The sequence below is a fragment of the Sinohyriopsis cumingii genome, chromosome 15 (genome assembly GCF_028554795.1).
Source record: "Sinohyriopsis cumingii isolate HCF-2022 chromosome 15, ASM2855479v2, whole genome shotgun sequence".
Lineage (NCBI taxonomy): Eukaryota > Metazoa > Mollusca > Bivalvia > Unionida > Unionidae > Sinohyriopsis > Sinohyriopsis cumingii.
In genome coordinates, this window is record NC_142975.1 from 8090171 (window position 1) to 8099493 (window position 9323).

Here is a 9323-nt window from a genome sequence, read left to right on the forward strand (position 1 = left end):
TCGCTGATACAACAGAGAGAAATATATTTGTAAATCGAGAAAATGTTTATTTATCCGACGGAACAAAATTGGGCACGATCGTTAGTTACATAAATGACGTCTCCCCACAGTATACTCATCTAAGATCTTCCATGTTGGCTTATGTTTCTATAAATTTATTATCGATGATTAATAGATTTCCCAAGACCGCAGTCAGAGTTGCAACAGATTCGTTTTATATTTCGAGTAAACATTTAGAATCTGTTATGGAATTTATGGGTAGTGATGAACGATGGAGTTCGTGGAGAATAAAAAAAAAGAAATATTACACAATTACACAGAATCAGCAGATGTTCCAATGAGAGATTTTTATCGTGAGGGTAATAAAATATCAGAAATGTCGAAAGCGCCGCCGGTGAGTGATCCAATAACCAGATATAAGACAGTATATCTCAATGGACCTGGTGGATGCGGCAAAACGACTCGAGCAATTAATGTTTTTAGAAATTCGGATATGATCGTGCTGACACCCACACATAGACTTGCACGCGAGATGAAACAACGACAAGTACAATCTAGCACGTATCATAGTTTCTTTCGGTGGCGCGGGGATACATGGACTCCTGAACGAATGGGAGAAAAATATATGCCTAAAATAATTATTTGGGATGAGATATGTACGGTGTCATTGGATACATTAAAAACGTTTCTTGATTGGTTGCTGACGAAAAATACCGCTATAATAATGTGTGGCGATCATGGTCAACCACCGCCTTTTGTTGGACCATCTCCACATGATTGGTCAAAAAATTCCGTTGATTATTACGAAGAAATAGATGATGATCATAGAGCTCTCGATGCAAATTTAAAGGAGTTTAAAAAATTAATCAGATTACAATCAAACAAAATTCAGTGTGAAATAATACGTGGAGTAATCTCAGAGACCTCAATGAGCGATTTTTTAAATTTATGGAGACCCAACGATTTGATAGTAGCAAGCAGAAAAATAATTAGAGGCGATTTACAACAGCAGTTATTTCAACTACATAAAGAAAAATATTCAGAATTACCCGTACCGTTGTGTTATAGACCATCAGATACACGAAAACAAAATATTAATGTTGATATTCCAGGGCAGACTGAAAAATAGAATCTCGTATTAAATGATATTGTCACCGTTGATATCAGTGTAGTCGAAGATGCATTGCGCGCTGACAAATCTCCATGGGTATTGGGATACGCTATGACGATCCACTCGTCTCAGGGATTAACCATTTCTGACACACGAGTCTGGATTGTGGACGATCACATCGAGTGGTCAAATTTAGTCTATTTAGCGGTATCGAGGGTCAGAAAAATATCTCAATTACGTAGAATTATAATTCCTGAAATCGTTGATAAATTTAACATCATCGATGATGATATAATAAGAAAAAAATTAATCGGATATAAACAATCTGATAAAAAAAATAAACGCGACTTTGATCTTGATGTTGAATTTATTATTGAGTTAAAACAGCAGCAGAATAATCATTGCACAAGTTGCAATTGTATAATGTTATGGCGGTATTCGAGTAATGATTCAAGACAATTTACCGTGGACAGAAAAGATAATAGTCGCGGTCATATACGAGAAAATATCATGCTGACCTGTCTCGAGTGTAATCGACGTCGGGGTGCAGGCACCCTTGGCGCTAGTGCTAGTTAAGTGATCGCGGTGGTAGTTGTGTATCCGTGGGGATTATTTGTATTTGCTCACGTACAAATCCACGTTGAGGAGCAGCCGAATCTAATCTGTAGATTGCAGGTCTACCTGGCGATCTTGTCGCGGTGGATATTTTGTGTGTGGTAACACTCCAAATAGGATCAGTCGCTCTCGCGCTACCACCTTCAAGTTCACCAGGCTCATATAAATATCTGACTGTGACATCACCCAATATTTTCTGTTTTTCAACATCTTTTCGTTGCGTTGGTATATTTTTTTTTTTGTGACCGCGCTAATGGGTTTCATGTTGGTTGTTCGTGTAATCTCATTATTTAATGCAGCTATCACGTTTGGTAATTTTGCAACCCATTCGCGAGATCTTTTATCCTGAATAAATTCCCTCGCGTATTGATATCCAAATAATCGCTCAACAATTGCCTGATCACGGTGAATTGCAGTATGTCCTCGTCGTATTTTGGTATTATGTTGTTTCATCAACGATGATACTGGACCAAGAAATTCCTTACCAGGATCAACCTGTAGTAGCTGTGGCCATCGCAGACCACTTTGTGGTCCACCACCTCGTTGATAAATTCGCTCAAACGCATCGGCTACTTCAGATGATGTTTTCGTCGATAACGGTTCTGCTTCTTTATATCTACTTGCAACATCAACTACGGTTAACGCGTACTTGTACGTTTTTCCACGCACAGTATCATGCGGTAAAAACAGAATATCAGCTTGATGAACTTCATTGGGAACACTGACATCGAAATACGCGTACTGAATTTGTTTAGGACGTGGTAGATAAATTTGCCATATTGCTTGTTTAGATAACCACGTTTTAGCAGTAGAATGTTTAACCGCTGCTGCATCAGCAAGTTTACCAATTGCTGCTTTGCCTCTCCAGTATCCTCTCGGTGAATAATAAATAGATTCCATTTATATATTACCAGCCCAAAGCGCTAATTTACTTTTCATCGCGGATCTTACTAACCAATTAGCTAATTTTTCTTTGATATTTTTATTTTTTATGGAATCTAGCGCGTGAATTAATTTCACATCCGCAATATGTCTATCTTGTAGATTTTTACTTTTATACGCAACATCATGAGCGTGACAAGCTCGATCAATAGCGTTTATTGGTTCCTCGCCTGGTTTTGGTTGATCTTGATTATCGAGCCTGATATCAAGTCTGGTACCAGGACCGCAATAATTATATCCTGGTAGATGTTTTTCTCCGCTGTATTTAGCCCATGGAGCACCTGGAAACTTTGACATCAAATTAGCAATATCACCACCGCGCTTATTAGGTAAAAACGAAAATTTCTTCCTACCGCATACAGAACATTTTCCACCATACGCTATTTTTTTTATTTTTTGTTGTAACCGTAGCTAAATCAACAGTTGGAGTTTTAAATCTACAGCGTAAACAATATAAACTCATGATATAATATATATGGATATAATTGATTTCTCAGCGACAAGAAAACGAGAGCCAGTTAAACATCATCCTGCGCTACCGAACTCCATCAGAATGATTATCATAGGACCATCTGGATCGGGTAAGACGCAGTTATTACTTAATCTGATAATGAGATGGTTGAAATGGCATAAATTGTATTTAGTAGCACCATCCGCTGATGATCAACGATGTTATGATGTACTTAAAGATTTTAGTGAAAACGCGCGATTACTGGACGAGGGTAATGATGTTATAGAGTTTATAACCGATATTGATGAAGCACCGTCCGTAGATGTTTTAGACGGATTTATCAATAATTTAGTTGTATACGACGATGTGATGCTAGATAAACAATCAAATCCAGCTAGAATATTTTCCCGAGGTAGACATAAAAATACAGATGTGATCTATGTTACTCAACGATATACACAAATACCAAAAGTGATCAGGGACAACTGCAACATTTTAGTTGTGTTTAATGGTGTAGACACACACACGCTGCGAAATATTCATCAAACTTGGTGTGGTGGTGACATGGATATAATTAAATTCAGAAATTTCTTCTCACGAGCGCAAGCTACTCCGCATGGATTTATAACAATAAATTTACATGATCCAAGAACAAGATATCGTGTGGGTCTTGATAAAAATTTTTAATTAATATAGCAGCAGAGAGGGCGCCTACCAACGTTGGTCGTCCAGTAATTAAACAAAAAAAAAATAAATAAACACGTGGAGTACTTTATTTTTCAGCCACCTTTTCGATAGGGTTTTATTGATGGGGTTGGTTTCAACAAAAAATAAAATCATCTCAAGGAAACGTTTATTTGTGAAAATCTGGACATTTCTACAGATTTTATTTTTTTGTTTGTTTTATTTTGTTTGTCGGAATCATTTGGTCTGTTCGCCCTCTCTGCTGCTTGCTATATGGTGTCCATCTTCTTTCATTTACAATGTATAATCGATTTATCATTTTGCACTCAAAATACTTAAAATACCGTAACAATATATAAGGTCAGATACTTACCATCAGCCGACGCACAACTGGTCGAAATGATATGATGAATTATATGGCTATTCATAAAATGTACGGTTCAACCAGAGGGTCGTAATACCTTCGACCCCACTTCGTATCCATATTCCATCGAAATCGAAACTGAAACATCGCCTCCAGAGTGGTAGCAATTGTCAACGGACGGGCGATACCCGATGGATACTGGGTCACATGAACTCACTTGGTGATAGGGCTAGGTGAGCTACAAATACATTCTCAAAAAAGAACACAGCGTTATGACGAACCCCTAAAGGTGAGTTGACGTATCTTCTTCCTGCTCGGAATCTAACATCTGGCGTGACTATCAATACGAACATATACTTAGCTTAAAACGAAACTAAATGTACACTAACCCGCATAACCAATCACTGCCAGCGTAAATGATCTTTCCATCGTTATCCAATAGTATCCTTTACTTTGTACATTTTATAGGTAAATCCGCATAATGTATTCTGCTTTTTACCTTTAGAACACTGGCAGCTGTATTGAACAAATCAGCGAACGTAGACAGCAGTAGCATATATCAATATTTTAAAAATGTTATATTTTTGTTTCGTTTTGTGACTGAATTTGTATAGGCAGAATATATACGTTCTAGACAATGTTACAGAAGGAAAATCCTAATATTACGCGTCACAGGTTGCATTACCTCCGTTGTTAAGTTGGTACAGTCTTCCCAAAGTGAGTCAATTCATATTCCGAAAATGGATTGCTCCATTTATACAAAATAATTCGAAATAACGTTGGAGACAAGCGGCTTTTAAATATATATGGTATATGTTGTTGTTGCTGTTATTGATTTCTTTCCTTTCTAATTTTCCCCGCAAATAGAATGTTCAGGAATATCCAGGCGTGTCTGACCTAATTTCCTCTCCAAAACAATTAAAAAGGGCTTATTTCTCTTGTATATCGCATAGTAGTAGTAGTAGTAGTAGTAGTAGTACAACTTAACTAGAATAGTTCATCCGATTCAATTTAGTTTTAGAATTGTTTATTCCCAGATTTAATATCAGAATCGAGTTCCTGGTCTTCCTTGAAAAGAATCGCACACAAGAAAGTCAGGTTTGTTTGGGGTTTTTTTTATTCAAAAAATAAAGTTTCATTTCATTTTTCAGGACATTGCATTAGCATACTCGATCACTGAATCTTGTTGAGTTGCATGGTGTGTAGCACATATGTCTTGGATGCAAGAAAAAATATCGAGTTCCATACCTCGTTAGATTTTTAGATTTTTGGTCAAAATTTGTATAATTTTGGCGTTTGCAGCCTTAGCCAAATAAAAACAAACAGAGATAATGACGAATTCCTCCTTTCTACTTGGAGTTTGAGTTGATGCACCCTCCTTCCACGTTGATAACGAGAAAATTGAATATTTGTAACAACACAAGAACAGCTACAACAACGGCTGTTAGACTCGAAATCGGACTAAAACAGTCGATTGTGTTGCTAGGTCTACCAACGTGAAACTGCCTTTTGTGGTACACTTAACTTCGACCACTGTTCTTGTTTACTATGCATATGTGGGGGCTAACTTAGATGTCTATGGGATTCCAATGTCAAACAGGAAATATATTTACAGGGTATAAAGGGGTATATACATATCCTTCAAAGCAACGAAATGCACACACCCAATCTCAGAACTTTAATTTTGGATGTCAAGACTATTTATACGGCAAACGGCGAATGTATTAGTGACAAGTCCGAATCGGTTTGAATAACGTTGTATCAAATCTCCCTGCAAACACACGGACCCTTTAAAAATAAAATTACGAGTATAAGTTAGGAAAGACATAGAAGAAATTTATTTAAGGAAGGACTAGCATTACATAATGAGAAACATTAACTTGTTGGGGCTATTTATTAACTGTGGACACTAATATAACACTCCTCTTCAACAGTCTGGCAACAGTTATAAAATTACAACATACATATTAAGGGGAGGGGATCCGTTCAACCCTGAAATGACACTGTTACATATTTATTGGCTCACTATCCCAACACATAAATCCCCTTAAAACTAGCGTGAAACAGAACGTTTCCTAAAGAAAGTTTTCTATCCAGCTAGAGGGATAAAACTTTGTATTGGAAACGCTAAAATTGCAGGAGTTTCCATGGGCTTCACCACCCATGACTGTGTCAAGGGTTTCATCTCAAATTAATTTCCCCACCCCCTCCCAATTTCTGGATCCCTGTGAAAAAACGGAATGCAACACTGCGCTAGTTTTAACGGAAACAACTTGCAAATGTGACATTAAAGGTTCTGAATATATTTGTATATAAGAATTGACTGAATGTTAGTAGTAAGGTGGGATACATTAGCGTCAATGGGAATTAGCATTACAGAGACCCCTGGGACAGACTAGCGTCAAGGGAAATTTAACATGGAGAAAAATCGTGGGTCAGATTAGCGACAAGGGAAATTAACATGGAGAAAAATCGTGGGACGGTTTAGCGTCATAGGAATTTAAACAGGGTGGGACTTTATAGCGTCAAGGGGAATTGAATATGGGATTTTTTTTTTTTAAATTTTTTTAAAAAGGGGTAGGCAATGGAAAGGCTATCTCTTTTCGAGAAATATGGCTGGCCCTGAAAAGGGCCTTTGGGTTTTCTTCTTCTTCTTCTGCTTCTAATTTCTTCTTTTTCTCCACCAAGTTCTTATTTTATCTCCAACACTCTTTCTCTCCTTCTCTTTCTTTTTCTCCTGCTCTTCTTTCTTCTTCTCTTCCTCCTCTTCTTTCTTCCTCTTCTCATTTTCTTCTTCTTTTTCAATCTTTTCGTTCCATTTGCTTATTCTTATTCTTTCCTCTTCATCCTCGTTCTCCTCCTTTATCTCTTTCATGACACCACTAATCTTGTCCTTTACCTTTTTTAAGTTATTAATTTCCATCTTTACACGATGGGGACTATAGGAATAATGGTCTTCATCCAGTCTTATCAACATCTGCTCCATCATTCCGAAGTTGTCTAAAACGTCTTGTAATGTTTGTATTTTGTCCATTTGGTTAGAAGCCATCTTCTTTTTTTATTCTTTGCAGAATGGTTTGAACGACGAATACTGTGGGTTCTTATACTTAAAGCGCGTACGTGAAGGAAAACATCCCCCTAAAACGTAAAATTGATCTTACCTAGATCATGACCAAACAACGCGCGGACGTGAAGGAAAACATCCCCTACTTTTTCATTTCATATAATAAAACCCAAACTATACTCACCACATACGCTAAGAAACAATAAACAAATCCATAATCTACTATCCACACAATCGTACGTGAGCGGGTACAAACACAAACACACAAACACAAACACACAAACACATACGCTAAGAAACAATAAACAAAATCCATAACCTACTATCCTCACAATCGTACGTGAGCGCTTACAAAACCCAAACTATACTCTCCACATACGCTAAGAAACAATAAACAAATCCATAATCTACTATCCACACAATCGTACGTGAGCGGGTACAAACACAAACACACAAACACAAACACACAAACACATACGCTAAGAAACAATAAACAAAATCTATAATCTACTATCCACACAATCGTACGTGAGCGCTTACAAAACCCTAACTATACTCTCCACATACGCTAAGAAACAATAAACAAAATCCATAATCTACTATCCACACAATCGTACGTGAGCGCTTACAGAACCCTAACTATACTCTTCACCTACGCTAAGAAACAATAAAGAAACCCATAATCTACTATTCCTACAAACATACCTTAGCTCTTACAAGCACCAACACACAAACACATACCCTCACACTATCTTAAAAAAGAGTTAGTGTTTATATTCACACTACTCTACCTACACATTGGCAAATTGATGGTTATTTCGTTTCTAGAGTATTGGGTAGCCCTGAAAAGGGCTGTTTTTTTGTTTGGAACTTCATGGACACCTGGTTAATGGTGGCACCTTCCAGGCCTGGCGCTGCATACACATCTTGTCCCCCCGTTACTTTTTACCTTTTTGGGGGAGAGAGCAGAGGCAGGATATGTCGCTTTAGAATCCCAATTTTCGCTCTCTGGGATTCTGAAATTTCTTCTTCTTCTCTCCTTTTCCTCCTCCTCCTCTTCTTTGTATCTTCTCTCCTCCTCTTTGCATCTTCTTTCCTCTTCTTCTTTATATCTTCTCTCCTCCTCTTCTTTGTTTCTTCTTTCCTCCTCCTCTCTTATCCTTCCCTCCTCCACAATGGCTTCCGCGGCCAGTTCATTTATTATGCGCCTGGCATATTCCAGATGCACATGAAGTTTCAACAGTTTCTCCAGTCTCGTGTTCATTATTGGTGTTGATCAATCAACAAGGGTAGCTGGACTGCCGTACGAGTTTCAATTTATAGTGAAAGCGCGGACGTGATGGAAAACATCCCCCTAAAAACATAAAATTGATCTTACCTAGATCATAACCAAAAAAAACAACAACGCGCGGACCTAAAAGAAACACTCACTCACTTTTTTATGCTACCCATCACTATTTTAAATTTTTTTATAAATCACTTCAATAGACTATCCACATACGCAAAGCAATCCAATCTAACCCCAAATTTACACCTCAAACACCAAAAAAAAAAAAAAAAAGACATCATTTTAATCTACTATCCATACCAACTTACTTAACCACTTACAAACACAAACACACAAACACATACCCTCACATTTTTTTTAAAAAAGAGTTAGTGTTTATTTTCACACTACTCTACCTACACACATTGGCAAATCGATTGTTATTTCTTTTCTAGAGTATTGGGTAGCCCTGAAAAGGGCTGTTTTTTTTTTTGTTTTGCTATGGCATTCTTTTTAGTTTCTAAGAATGCGATGTCCTCTGAGGATAGACTTTCTGGCGATAGGTCTGCTTCTTCGGAAAGAGAAGAAGAACTCTTTGGTGTCGATACGACAATCGACAAAGCCTCTGTCAGCTTCAGGTTGCTGCTGCTGCTCTTGTTGTTGTTGTTGCTGCTGTCTCTGAAGTCTGTACTTCTCTGTCCATTCTTCTTTTTCCCTGTTCATTTCTTCTCTGAAGAGCTCTTCTATCAGGTCTTCAGTGATTTTTAACATTCTCACATTCTCTATTTCTTCTGGCTTCGGTATCAGACTGTGTCTGACCCTATG

General features: G+C 37.5%; 1 protein-coding gene across 1 annotated transcript in view; it reads right to left on the minus strand.

Moving 5' to 3' along the window:
- The window catches only part of LOC149781227 (uncharacterized), a 74273-nt gene extending 69786 nt beyond the window's left edge, over positions 1-4487 (minus strand). Inside the window, exon 1 of the mRNA XM_089935310.1 lies at positions 4177-4487. The gene's annotated coding sequence lies outside the window, so the exon portion shown is untranslated. The remainder of the gene's footprint in view (positions 1-4176) is intronic.
- Between the last annotated feature and the right edge of the window lie 4836 nt (positions 4488-9323).